General features: G+C 41.9%; 2 long non-coding RNA genes across 3 annotated transcripts; both read left to right on the top strand.

Annotated features, from left to right (window-relative positions):
• Positions 1–224: 224 nt before the first annotated feature.
• LOC106149933 lies at positions 225–12,830 on the top strand. 2 transcript variants are annotated; one of them, XR_001236430.1, is made up of 9 exons: positions 225–323; positions 408–509; positions 971–1,028; positions 1,932–2,573; positions 3,826–3,887; positions 4,304–6,084; positions 7,600–8,027; positions 8,264–8,457; positions 11,549–12,830. It is a non-coding gene; the product is annotated as an uncharacterized LOC106149933 (long non-coding RNA). The 2 variants fall into 2 exon arrangements; XR_001236429.1 differs by having other exon boundaries at positions 3,826–6,084.
• A 152-nt stretch (positions 12,831–12,982) lies between these two features.
• On the top strand, positions 12,983–13,776 carry LOC106149935. The gene is made up of 2 exons (XR_001236432.1): positions 12,983–13,365; positions 13,501–13,776. It is a non-coding gene; the product is annotated as an uncharacterized LOC106149935 (long non-coding RNA).
• Positions 13,777–14,857: the final 1,081 nt, after the last annotated feature.

Below are 14,857 nucleotides of genomic sequence, written 5' to 3'. Positions count from 1 at the left end.
GTGGCAAAAGGAAGTGCTTTTTAAAGAAATGTCTTTCTTTTTTTTTTTTTTGGTATCGGGAATCAAACTCATGACCTCAGCCTTGTGAGGCAAGCGCTTATGCTGCTGAGCTGCATTCCCCAGCCCAACTTCTTCCCTTTTTTACATACCTTGAACTTGTGAGAAACTGAATATGTAAGAAAGGGGATTTCCATTCAACTCCAGGAGCAGAATGTTTTGTTTTTGTTGTTGTTGCTGTTGTTGTTTTTAAACTAGCTTTTAGCTTACTAAAAAGTTTACTACTGCTAATTTGTGTATGTGAACTAAGCCATAAGACCACACAGGTGAGTGTGAGTTAGGCTATGAGGCTGGGGCACAAATTTGAACTTTTTTGGGAATGTTCCCTTTTGACTTGTTTTCTTCTCCAGATAAAAACCATAGAGGCAGAATTTGTTACTCTTCATGCTGTGCATAAATTGTTGCTGACAGGCTTTTTGAATGGTATTATCCTCTAAACATCCTTCAGAGAAGTAAGTATTTTACTCTCTCCACTCCATTTTAAATTCAAAATTTTCAGCTTCAGGAATTAACAAAATCCAAGGATGTCTTCTTGATTTACTTTCTTCTCCACTTGTCACTAGCAAGTTATTTCAGAAATTTCCCCTTTTCAGATTCAAATGGGACATCATGAGTTGTTTCTTTCTTCCTCGTACGGTGAAAATGATTTAAAATTATCTATAATTCTAAAAACTCATAATCAGTACAACTTAAAAATTTGATGAAGATTTATAAATAGGATCCTTTGGCCTTTATTATCAGGCTCGTTGACACTTTAATGGCTGCTTGCTAAGTTTTTAAACAGTTTATACTAATATTTAAATATGTTATTGTGTTATTGGCAAAGAGAGTCGTATCACCTTATTTGTGGGATATATGTGCATATGTTTGTATAGTAAATTCTTCTCTTTTTTTCTGCCTCCATGGGTTGCAGACTGGTGTGTGACAATAGCAAAAGATTTGGATTCTGCTTCATACTAGCTGTGTGACAGGTTAGTTCCTTAGTAAGTATTCGATGTATGGTAAAATGACCATATAGTGATTTTGTCTTTGTCAGTGGTAATCTCTCTTAGTTTTTCTATGTAGTGAAAGTCACTGTTTCTTTTAAAACTTATGTGTCCAGCACTTTTTATCTGATGGTGTCCACGCACACCAAGTAACTCACTTTCCCCAGCGTGGAAGTTTTAAAAATGTAATGTTCTTTGCATTACCTAGCACGCTCACTCTTTTAAAGATACTTTCAAAGGACGTTACCACTCAAGAAAGGCCTATCGACATAAGCTTCCAGTGGTTTTTTTTCACTGTACAACTTCAAACAAAGACCTAATTGTTCTTTGTTCAAGGACTTTAACCTAGGATGGTTCTTTAGCCATGATGTAAATATCTGTATACAGACCTTCCCCTTGCAAATGGCATCAGAATACCCTATTGCTTGCTATGGAGATGTCTCTTACTACTGTTGAAACTCAGAAGTAGGCATTGAACAGTTGTAGAGACTTGTTAAAGGACGTTTTAACAATAATGGTAATTTTCCATAAAATAAAATTGACTTCAGTTTTCTGTGAAATGGGTCCAATGAGAGAGAGAGTCCACAACTGATTCCCAAGTCTTCCTATACCCCTCTGTGATAATTTTTATTGCGGCAGGAAGTAACAGCTGAGACTGAAATAGAACAACTAAGTTGCGTATAAACAACTGTGGGAAAGCCAGAATGCTAAGGACAGGGGAAGAGGTGTCAGAGGACTGGCCAGTGCACACATTGGACAACTAGACATTAGAATTTTAACTGTAATCTATTGTTCAAGGGTTACACTTTTGTGAGTCCAACGAAGACAGCAGCACCTCCAGCGATAACATACTGCTGTTTATCTGTTTATCCCACTGGTGGAGCACAGGTCTCTTTTGCATGTTGGAGAAGTCAGAGGCAGACACCCCCGCTCCGGGACAGAAGAAGGCGGTGAGACAGCGAAGTCAGAGAGTGCCAGTCGCCAGTGGAGATGCTGGGGCTGACTTCGTCACGGAGACGGTCTGGTGTCTGACTCAGCGTGCTGTGTGAAGCCTTCCATGGAGCCTGACCCATTTCCAGCCTTCTCAGGAGGTTTTCTCATGATAGGGAGACCCCCATGAGACTCCCAAATCATGCCATTTTACTTTTGCACATGCTGCTTCTTTGGCCTGGAAAAGTCCTCATCCTCCTGTCACCTTGGGGAAAGAAGCACTCAAGCCTCACTTCCTCCGTAAAGCTTTCCTGCACTCAGCACACCGCCGTGCGCCCCACGTGGTACCGGGGCTCTCTCTCGGTGCTGCTCGTATATTGTAGGTGTGGATGTCGGCTTGCAGTCACCTCGCTGCACTTCAGGTCTTCCTCTGTTTATGTCTTTCTTTCACTGCTCCGTCAGGCAGGCTTTGCGGTTGATTCCTCTTCATATGTGCTGCACACAGCAGAGACCCTGGCAGATTGGAGGCCCCGCTTTAACACAGAATAGAGGAACAGGACTGTGAGTTAGGCGCTCTGTCTTCTGACACACTTTGATGATGTAAGTGTTCTGTTCGGGAGCTAAAGCACACTGACCACTTAGGGAATTCCAAATCTGAAAATTGATTGGGAGATTAAGCAAATAATTTCAAATGGAAAGAACAAATTATAGTTAACATGATTAGGTGCTGCTTGAAAATTTTCAGAAATGTGTGGAGCAAAATTAAAAATATTTAAATAACATATATTTAAACTCCAGCTTTTATCAGAGCCTCAGATATATATATATCTATATATCGATATAGATAAATATATATATATATATACACACATACATATATGTTTTTTTATTTAAATTCTAAACTCTTCATAGGGAAAGGAGAATAATTTTACTTCCATTTCCAGATAAATAGGCACAGCATTTGATACACAGTTAATGTTCAATAAATGTCTAATTTATAGTATACACACACACTTCATCACCACATACCACACCCACTTCTTGAGAGTCCACAGAAAGTCTTCTGATATTTTTGGCCAACACACATGTGATTGAGACATTAATTTTTGTGAGGCAGGTGCTTGTGCCACTGAGCTACATCGAGACATTAATTTTTAACTGAATGTCATTTTTATAAAATTAATTAATGCAATTAATTAAATTAATGTGTACAGGATTTAGTCTCCCCAAGTTTCGCTGCTCAGTGACTGCAATTAGAGAATACAACTTCTATTGTTTTTTCCCATTATTAGTATTATATTTGATTTTAGGTAAACATTTTTAGAAATGCTATAGCTATAATTGCATCGAGAAGCTAATGTCTTATGAACATGTCTGTAGTTGTAGGAATGATTTTGTCTGAGAGAACTTCACCAGAAGACCTACTTTCTCTCTTTGTGTGAGGAAGACAGGGCAAATACAAGAATTTCTCCCATGTAGTACCGACTTCCTCTGTGGCCCCAGAGAAGCCATTTGAACTCTCTTTGTTAGTTCCCCCAGCTATAAAATGGAACTAATAATGACTAATAATGTATTTCACAAGGTAACTCTGAAGATTGAAGTAGCCGTGTTTCAAGGTGGTAGGCCACAAGTATGGAATATTTGTATAGTGTGAAACTCCATAAGACCAGTGGTTTTCTAGCTGAATGGGAATGCTTTCTGTTAGACTGGGTTTTCAGATCCCCTCAGTTCAATTAAATGCCCAAGTCCAGGGACTTGCAAGCAAGGTGCTTTATTTTTATATTAATAATTTCACTTCTATTGCAACTGTAGGCAGGTCACAAACTTTCTCTGTTCCTCTATTTCCTTTCAGGTCCTAACGCAGTAGATCTGTGCCAACTCTGACATGACCGTGGAGTGAAGAGGGAACATACTGTAAAATGCTTTACTTCTGTGGTGGAGATGCCAGAGATATTATTCTACAGATGGGAAACTGAGTCCCAGAGAAGCAAACAGACTTGCCTTAAATTATGTGACAAGTGGACCTCAGGCAAAACACTCAGCATGTTGGATTATAACCAGTTATTTCTGCCTTCTGGCTTTCTAAGAAAATACAGGTAGAATTTCCTGTTAGAGAAGCAACCCTTCATATTTTCAGGATGGCCGGTTCTCTTTCACCTGTCCAGTTAGCATTTGCCTCGTCCTGAAGGTGGAACGTGTTCCCTGCTGAGCTGTGGGGTGGAAGAGGAGGTGGGCACCCCTCGTTGCCTAAGAGATGAGCTGGATTGGAATTGAAGCTTTATTGGCTGGCGAGAACACTCTGCGCTGTTTGCTTGCTCTGTAACTTACAGAAAGCAGTATCTGGAGAGGAGGCCACGAAGGAAAAGAAATACTGTGAAATATCCAGCCCTGGACAACGCAGCACACAGAAAGGGGAAATAGAACTTGAGCTGTAAGTCCAAAACAGTCAGTGCAGTCACCGTGATAGCGCACAACGGGGGCGGAAAGGCTGAAGGATCCGGAATGGTACTGACTCCGGGTGCTGCCCAGTCGCCCTCGCTGCTGAACTCAGAGGAACCTGTGTTCCTGCACAGACAGTCTTCAAGCGGCAGAATCTCTTGCCTACAAGGTTCGCAAAGCATATATTGCTGCTGATCTGAAACCCACTAGGAGAGGCTGAGCAGGCTGGGGAACTAAACAGGTTTTGTAGAATGATGAATTTTTTGGAAGACCTAACATATTCTTGGCACTCGGTGACCTCACTGTTATTTTTCCAAGTCTTAGTTGTACAGTACACTAGCACAAGGACACGGGATGCCCGGGTAGGGAAGAAAAGAGACTGGCAAAACTTCTTCAGGTCTTCCCCAGTGGTTACATCGCTTGGGCTTTGGGCTAAGAGGAGCAGAAAAAGCAAAAAACACTGGCTGAGAGTTTTGATTGTTTATTCTATCCCAGGCCTTCTGCTGAACATACACACGTTATCTAGTTTAACCAGTAGACCCACACCATCCTTCCCTGAGGCTTCTAAGCTTCCCCTTTTAAGATGAGAAAACAGGGGCTTAGCTAGGTCAGAGAGTGTAGCTGTTAAGAGCCTGTGCTCTGGCTGCAGCCAGACTGTCTGGGTTTGAATCCCAGGTCCTCTACTTCTGAGCCCTGCGACACTGAGCAAGGGATTTCACTGCTGACTCATGTATAAGAGGATGTGAAAGTCGTACGTGTCATTGTGATGATTAACTAGCACAATGCATACGGAGCACTGGGAAGAATATCCCACGCTTAGGATTTAATAAATGTTACTGATTTTTATTACACACAAGGTTATTTCCCCAACTACAAAGAGTGTGGTGGCAGAGACCTGTGTTTCCCTTTCCTGTATAAGTGTACTGAATGAGAGAGAGAGGGAGAGAGAGGATGTGACACGTGACTAGGAAAAGGAGAAGTGATGTTGCTGATTAATTGATCACTGCTGAGCAGCAGGCAGGTACCAGAAAGGGAACTGGTTCAGCACTTTGCCCCTGGCCCATTCTTACCAAATTTGATGATTTCTGATTGCTGCCAGTGACAGCCAAAATAAGATAAGACTAGCACAGCGCCTTGTATTTGCTTTTGTGGGGTCCCGTCACTACTGTCCGCTAGCAGTGTACGTCCCCCACTGGTTGTGGCCTGTCCTGTGCATCCTTTGCTTTTTGAAAACAAGAGAAAAGAAAGATGGTTTTTCCGTGTTCCTCATGAGCAAATAGCTTCAGGGTGTGGCGGGGGGATCACCAGTTCCATTTAGGGTTTGAAGGTGATGGGCATTGACATGTTGAAAGGGAACTGTCTGTGGTGATTTCCTGGATATAAGTCTTTGGACCTGGCTTCAGCTTTTTTTTCTTTTTCCGGTACCGGGAATCGAACTCACGACCTTGCGCTTGCCGGGCAGGCGCTCTGCTGCTGAGCTGAATCCCCAGCCCCAATGGCTTCAGTTCTGACGAAACATACAGGAAAGCTCTCATCAGCTGCGTGGACACTTGCGGCTTCCCTCCCAGGAGAGGAGGGATGAATTGTGTTTCCTCAGGCTTGCAGCTGCCAGCTGCTGTGCTTCGGGGGCAGCAAAGTCCTAGACTTTCTGCAGGTCACAGGCAGATTTCAGGTAGGATTGGGAAGTCCCATGCTTATTAAAGGAGTAAATTGTAAAGTTCCTGCTACCTATTGAGGGCCGATGGCAGCTATTCACATTTTAATTTTAATAATAATTTCTAGTGCTTTTTAAAAATACTAATGTGACAGTATGAAGAGACTTCCAAGTTTTAGTATGGGTACGTCGCATCGGGCCAGTCCTGTTGGTAAGCCCTGGCTGGGAGCAGCTCCTCGGTGACGCACAGTAGGGACTGTGAAGCAGCCCATGGGACTCAGACTGTGAAAGTGCTGGAGTCGGGCAAGGGCCTGCTCAGCCGCTACTGGGGCATCTTCTCTGGGGCCAGAGGCGTCAGTCGGAAAACACTTTGCTTTGGATTCACTCCACAACCTAGGGATCCAACGAATAACTCCCACCTGTTGAGAAGGACACCTCGATTTACAGTGGTGCATTGCCGGAGGGGCAGCAATTCAGACACACTGTAGTTGTGACCTCTGCCAGGCTCACTGTGATGTGACCTTTCTACACCCCAACCCCTACAGGGGCTAGAGGCTGAGTAAGTTTTAATTTTCCAGAAAAGATGCACTCAGGAATGACCCCCTCTGGGATCTTCTTAGTTCAGCAAGCGGTTAATTGTGCCATCTTGTCCCTGTTCTTTTTTTTTTTGCTATAGTAGAGATTGATTGAAAATATATAATGTTTATTAATGTTGCAGCAAAGTGAGCCCACATTTTGAGTGTGGGTCCCCAAACCCAGCTTCTTACAGCAGACCAGAAAGAACACTACATATAGACCTGCGGCACAGTCTTGGGGACGGGTTGGGACCCCCATTCCCCACTTGGCCCCCCAGGTAGGAAATGTTCTCTGGAGCACTTCGCCGAAGGGGACCGCATGGTGCTCCCACCTCCACAACCCTGTCAGCGGCCCCCAGGCAGGCCCCGTGTCCTTAGATGCATCTGCCCGTCTGCAAACTTAACATCTTCCACTCAGAATCTAGACTCATTTAGTCCAAAGTCCTGTACAGTGAGTAAGTCCTTCCCACGGTAATTCCGATATTGGTTATTCCTGGGGGTAGTGCTCACCTCTTTTAAGGGTTGAGAGAATAATCTTTCGATTTGGGTTAAAACTTCTTAAAAGGAAAATGACGGACATGTAAGCTTAATCCATTGTTAATTCTGGGCTAATTTCAATTTATTGTTCGGTTGGACCTGGCTTTCTTTTCTTTTCTTTTTTTTAACTCAGCCTTTTTATTATCTTGGGTAATGCTCTACGGCATGTGAACAAATCTGAAATCCTTTTGCCCAGAGATAATGTACGAGCCTTAGAGCACCTTGTTCTCAGGTCGCTATTTATGTACATAATTAAAATCCAAAAGGAAACAAAACAAGCGTTGTCCTGTTTTCTTTACTAATATCACCGAGTGACAGTTTAAGCCTAGCAGGTTCTCCTGTGTGTGTGTGTGTGTGTGTGTGTGTGTGTGTGTGTGTGTGCGCGCGTGTGTGTACTAAAGACAACTGTTACCTCTCTTAGGGCCGTGGCAGCTGGAAGCCTGCAGCTCAGAAGAGAGTAAAGAAGGATCTGGGGCTATGAGGCAGTGCTTCAAAACCAGCACCAGGATCAAACCTGGAAGGAGCACAGTTTGCCTGACTAATCAGAAGATGCACAGAGGAAAACAGCGACAGTGACCTTCACTACGGCTGTCACCTCCCTGTTTGTACAGCGCTCCCGGCTCCTGAGCGCCCTGGAGACTACTGGTGAGGCAGCGTCCTTTTGCAGCGGCTGTGTGCGTGGCTGTGGGCTCCTCCTGTGTGCTCCCTCTGCTCACACTTCACAGAATCCTGTTCCCAGGACCAGTGTGATCAGCGGGAACCTTCTTTGGCTTCTCAACCAGCCGAGAAGAATGGCAGGGCCCTGGCTTTCTTCTCTGCAGTTTTTGTTAGTTCCTTTATCTTGATGCTGTGAGTATATATAGAGTGTTCTATGTTAATTTTCATGTTTCATAGTAAGCTTGAGCAAAAAAGTTTTTTTTTTGTTTGAGGGAAGTTGAAACCAACAATGGAGTCATCTATACATTTTTCTTAAGCATGCTGCTATCACCTCCAGCCGTGCTGAAGGGAGAGAATCTGTGACTGAAGGCTATCAGGAAACATTTCCTAATCAGTACGCCACACCTTTCTTGACCTTTTTCTCGTAGAAATGTGAAGTCATTTCCCAGGCTGGTAGAGAAATCGGCTTGTCTCCTGGAGAAGTGCCCCCAACCCTGCTACCTGCAAGGTAATCAAGGCCTATCCAGAGAAAAGTTGCTTTCCTTAAACTGATTTATTTTGTGAAAGAGACCTACGCACTGAGACACCCTTATGCTTGCCAGGGTGAGAGTCTCCAGGAAATGTGAGTGCAGGCTTCTATACTATGGCCCAACCCTTGGCTGGTTTCATATCTCCCTGGACCTTTTAAGTAGCCCTCTTTGATTTAGATGTTGGTGATTCTCATACCTAAAGAAAATGGTTTAAAATTGTTTTCCTTATCACTGGGTGATACATCATGGGCCCATTTAGCCGTGAAAACAATGCTGCTGGTCAAAGTTTCTCTTTGTTCCCAGCTTTTCATGTTAACAGGGTCTGCGCAGTAAAATCATTACTAGCGAAAGGGAAAGCCAGATTTGTGGCATGGCCCGTAACACACGTACATTGCTGAGACCACACACAGATCAAAAAGATAAAGGCAGGTATTGCTTTTGAGCAGTGACCCGTGTGCTAAAAATGAGGTTTCATCTCAGAGAGATGGAAAGAATGTAAGAGCTTTGCTTTCAGGGCAGCAGGAGTTTCCTTCCCTGTTCTGGTTACCTTTTACAAGAATAATGGGATGGCATTTTTAGTGTTTATAGTTGTCCCCACTTCACTACTGATAACTGAAAAGAGCATATCTTCCCCCTCCCCTGGGAGACACTATAGGAAGAGAAACCATCCCACGAGGAGCTGGGAACTTGGGCTCTCAGCTACATGGCCTGAGCTCATCCCTGATTCTCTGCTGTGTAACTCTAGGTGGTAGTTTTCTGTAAAGCAGGCTTGATAACTGTACTTATTTCATGAGGTCATTATAGAAATTAGTGGAAACAATAAAAGTAAAATGCCCAAAACAGGACATGGATCCTAGTAAGGTTTCAATGGCTTGCTATGATTATAGTAAAATATTAACTGTACTGACATCAATGTACTTTGATGCAAATTTAATTGCATAATCAATTTGCTCCAACATTAATAAATATCATCGTATTTCCAGTCCATTTCTACCATGGCAAAAAAGCACAAAGCAGACAGTATAACTGACCATTTGTTGAACTAAAAAGATTGCCTCTTGGACTCATCGTCTCTAAGAAAAGGGAGAAAGAGACAAAAGTTTTTCCATTCTGTAGGTTGTCTCGTCACCGTGTGGTTTGTTTCCTTTACTGTGCAGGTTTTTAATTAGATCCCACTGGTTGATACTTGGTGTTATTACTTGTGCCAGTGGGGTTGTATTCAGAGAGTTCTTCCCTATGCCTGTGTGTTTACAAGTTCTGCATATGTTACATTGCAGCATATGAAGTGTCTCTGCTTTAACATTTACAGCTTTGATCTGCCTTGATTTCAGTTAGTACAGGGTGAGATGTATGAGTCTAGACTCAATCTTCTGCATGTGGATACTCATTTTTCCCAGAATCCGTTATTAAAGGGGCTATCTTTCATCCAGTGTGTGTTTTTGGCCCCTTTGTCAAAGATCAAACAGGTGAGTAGACCTGGGGCTGTTTCTGTTTCCTCTGTTTCATTCCACTGATCCACATGTCTGTTTTTATGCCAGTACCGTGCTGTTTTTATCACTATAGCTTTGTAATATAACTTCAAATACAGGAATGTGATGCTTCCTGGTTTGCTTTTGTCACCCAGAATTACTTTTGCTATTCTGGCTCCTTTCTTGTTCCTTATGAATTTTAAGATTGTTTTCTCTAGTTCTGTGAGGAATGCTGTTGGTGTTTTGTTTGGGATTGCATTAAATCTATGTGTACGTTTTGGAAGTATAGCCAATTTGACTATATTGGTTCTGCCTATCCAGGAACATGGGATAATGTTCCATTTTGTGATGTTCTCTTTGATCTTCTTTTTTCAGAGTCATGTAATTTTCATTGTAGAGGCCCATGTGCCTGTTGACAGATGAATAGATAAAGAAAATATGGTATTTATACACAGTGGAGAAGTACTAAGCCATAAGGGACAAACTTAAGGATTCATAGCTAAATGGATACATCCTGAGACCATAATATTAAGTGAAATAAATCAGACACAATACTTAAATATTGTATGTTTTCTCCTATATGAGGAACCCAAAATATAAATGAGCAAAATAAAATATAGATAATAGGAAGTAGGGAGATCTTTTTCAAATGAGAAGGGGAACAAGAGGGAGAGGGGAGGGGAAGGGAGGAAAAGGGGTAGAAAAGAACTGAATAAAAAATGGAAATAGAGCTTTTGGAAATAAGAAAGGAGTCAAGAATTGGAATGAACAGGGAGGGTTGGGAAGGGTTTGGGATTGAAAAAAACCAAGGCATGTTATGTACATGTACTGACTCCCCACAATGAAGGTAATCATTATGTACTAATAAAAAATAAAAGTAATTTTCAAATGTAGAGTGAGCTGTACTGTTGGCAGTGCTATTGGTTACTACTAAGGTAGCTATCTCAAACCTGCTTTTAACTTTCTGGATTGGCTTGACCCTGGGTGCATGTTTGAGTTACTCAAAAAGCTTTAAAGATATTTTGATGCCTGGCCCCATGAGAGAAACAGCATGATGTGGTCCACAAGATGTAGTAGACCTGAGTTCAGATCCTGGCTTCACCATTTTTAGCTTGACAAACCTAGGTGAGCTTTTAACCTCTCTGTTTCCTGATGAGATGCAGGTTGTTATAAGGATTAAAGATAATGTATACAAAGCCCTGAATGCAAATCTTGGTCTGCAGTAGGTGACCGATATGCGGCATTAATAACCTATTTTCTCTAAAGATCCCAGCCAGATGTGTGGGATCCACTGAACACAAGTCTAGAAAATTCTCCTTGAAACATAGTCTTGGATAAGAATCGGGGAAGGTCTCTCACTCTACAAATGAGAAAACTAAAGTACAAAAAAGTTGTTCAAGGATACATAGCCAAAAATAGACCAGAATTTAAACCAAGGTCTCCCAACTCCTTGTCCACTGTTTTTCTTTCTATTCTTTAGTTCTAATCACTGGTCCCCAGTAGCCCCAGATTTTGGCTTTGGATCCCAGGGCCAGCTTCATATTTTACCTTCCAGCACAGGTAACCCTTAACCCCTTCCAGTGTGTAGTTTTATGTTGCAGCAACACTGAATTGCTATTTCCCGATACTCATGATGGCTGTTTTTCACCTGTTGCTTTGGCTTATGAGATCATGCCCACCTGAAATGCGCTCTTTACTCTCATTTTCTACACAGCTCCACAGCTCCTGCTTTTGCACACGAATGATTCACCACTACAGCAATTGCCTTCCCCCTGTAACATCTAGGGAGATGGAGGAGTCCAGAATTTACAGTGGGATATAACCACAAAGGGAGAACTCACTGGAAAGGGAGCTCCAAAAATCCCAAAATCTCTGTAGTTGCCACAGCTTACATTTGAGGGCAGCTTTTCAGCACACTGCCAAGGGTGTCATAATCAAAGTACAGCCCCTTGCTCAATTTAGAGGATAGAAATAAATATCTAGAGATGGAGGAGACCAGAGTTTGCAGGGCAGATAACCATAAAGGGAGAACTCACTGGAAAGGGAGCTCCAAAAACCTACAGAGGGTTCACTGAATGTCTTTGGCAAAGCATTACCAGTCTGCACGTGTGTGTAAAGAAGTAATCGAGAACAGGAAAAGAACTTTCAGAGATCCCTAAGCTGAACAACACCAGGAGCTCGTAGAAGCTTCTAGTGGATCAAGCTGATTTGCCACAAAATCTAACACTTTTTAAGGAAGATAATAAAATTGAGTACCTAATAAAATAGAATTCATAATGCCTGCACAGTAATTCAAAAAGCAATTATTAGAGATGCCAAGAAATGTAAAAACATGATTTCTAATAACGGAAAAATGAATTAATAGAAACAGATTGGGAAGTGATAGAGATAATGGAATGAGTAGCGAAGGACATCCCCGAGCTTATCCTTAAAGATGGAGAGGAGAACATACACAGGATAATAGAAAACAGAGGACTTGAAAAGTCTCAGACGGGACGTTACAGAGGTGAAAATACATGAAATAAGAATTAGAGTCCAGTGTGGCAGTGCACACCTGTAATCTCAGCACTGGAGAGGCTGAGGCACAAGAGTTGCAACAAATTTGTGGCCGATCTGGGCTACCTAGTGTGTTCAAAGCCAGCCTGAACTACATAGTGAGACTGTGTCTCAAAGAAAGGCTGGATAAGATTGCCAGAATATTCTATGATATGGAGGAGAAGATCACATAGCAATAAAAACTAACCAAAATGAGCCATACGTTAAAAAGAAAGACAAGGAAACCAAACCAAAGACACATTCGCACACTCGTAGACCTCCCGATGCACTCTGAGGCCATAGTAAGTCAAGCGACGTATGTATAATTAGAGTCCCAGAAATGTGACATGGAGAGAAACAGGAACATATCTGAAGAAGTAATGGTTCAAAATTATGTAAATCTTATAAAAAATGTAAACCCAACGATCTACGAAGCTCAACAAACTCCAAAAAGAAGTACCATAAAGAAAACCAGGGGCTGGGGATTTAGCTCAGCGGCAAAAGCGCCTGCCTGGCAAGCGCAAGGTCATGAGTTCGGTTCCCGGTACCGGAGAAAAACCCAAGGGAAACACAAAAAAAAAAAAAAAAAGAAAAAAACAGAAAAAAACAGAAAATCATAGCCAGACACATCATAATTAAATTTCTAAGGCCAGAGCCAAAGAGAAAATCTAAATAGCAGCCAGAGAGAAAAGGATGCATCATGTGCAGAAGAACAAAGGATTGCAGCTTGCTTCTAGTCACAAACCAGGCAGACTCAAGACAATAAGAGGTCATCTTTAAAGCGCTGAAACAAAACAAAACAAAACTCAAACCACCAAGCTAGAATTCTATTCCCCATGAAGACTTTTTCAAAGATGAAGACAAAACACAAGCATTTTCAGGTCAACAAAAGGTAACAGAGTGTCACTATAAGAAGCAAAAGGAGTTCCTTCACAGAAGGAAAGCGATCCAGATGGAAACTTTACCCACAGAAAGAGATGAAGAATGCTCCAAATGGTAAATATATGGGGAAAGATATAGGAAAAATATAAATATATGGAAAAATGTAAAAATATGGGGAAAATATAAATATATGAGAAAGTATGGTTTTCTTCTTATTTTTAATTTCTTCCCCATCTATCCATCTTCAAGGAAGACTTCTGTTTCTCTACCACCTCTTCGCAAGTCGGGAGTGAAAAATAGAACTCATACAGATACGAATTGCTGAGGTGAATGAGCGGTACTTGTGTACGCCTATAAGAAACGCAGGGGACAGCGGTAAACTGAGGAACGCATCTGGCATTTAAAAGGAGGATCCATTACGCAACTTGAGTTGATCGTTGTTGGGATGGAATTGAGCGGACACTTCCTTTCACGTTAGCAACTACTTTAACTTAACCAAAATAAAAAAGTCCTAGCACATACGTATCACATGCTGTCTTCAGCCTTTAAGTCACCTGGGGCAAGGATTATTTTAAATATTCTTCACTTACGTTTTCATAATGCAGGCTGGTTTTCCCTTTTACAGTTACTAAAATATATTCCAATTTTTTGGGTTACAAGGTATGTCTTCTTGACTGCATTTGTACTGTTTGTGGGCAAGACTCATGTCTTATTTATTTATTTATTTATTTGGTACCAGGCATCGAACTCATGACCTCACACTTTCCAGGCAGGCATCATGCCGTTGAGCTGTATTCCCAGATCCTCAGGTCTTATTTATTGCTATATTCCAGACAGTGATACATAGCCCAGTATGGTAAGCACTCATTGAATACTTATTAAATTGAAAATCGTTTTAATACGTGATTTTCACAAGTGAGCTCATTCTACCTACAGTTCAGGGAAGTGGGGCAAAGTTTAAGAGTGAAGCTCTAGACTTAAATTTTGGTGGAGTATTCTGAGGCTGTGTAAAAATCCCTGGGTGCACTTTCATTTATTTAATGCATAAGTCTGTGCTATCCTCGTCTGGGAAATGTTCTGGGGGAATCACAAATATGAGGGTAAATCCGTGTGGTATTCTGGTAGCAGCACTCTTTCTTCAATGCCTTTATTTTTGGAATAAAAAAGGAAACTCGCGTTTAAAAGGTGGATCCATTACCCAAAGATCCATTAAAAGAAGGATCCTCCTTTTAGTAACTGTAACCACAAAGCATGCCCCTTCCCTCCTCCAGGAAACACCTGTCCTAATATGATGTCCCAGAGATGCGTCTGTCACTGCATGAGTTTGTCTCTGAATGTCATCAAAAGGATAGGTGCGGAGTCTCTCTTATGTATTCTTTCCAGCTTAGCTTTTCTTTTATCTCCCCTCACCTACCTCTGCTTCACATGCTTCCCCTCAACCTGCACGTGTTCATCTCACCACTGAAAATAACCAACCTAGCAAAAGGCAACAGTTTTTGGAAAGTTGGCCCAATGCTCAAAGCGAGACAGTTGTGTATGGAGCCTGTATGTGCCAGGTGAATGACATGATGTCATTCAGTGCTCACGGTAATCTGACAGGATAGTG

Source organism: Chinchilla lanigera, unplaced genomic scaffold, assembly GCF_000276665.1.
Source record: "Chinchilla lanigera isolate Chin_1 unplaced genomic scaffold, ChiLan1.0 scaffold00057, whole genome shotgun sequence".
Taxonomy (NCBI): domain Eukaryota; kingdom Metazoa; phylum Chordata; class Mammalia; order Rodentia; family Chinchillidae; genus Chinchilla; species Chinchilla lanigera.
Note: the sequence above shows the minus strand (reverse complement) of the source record. Positions and strands in the feature narration are given on the sequence as shown.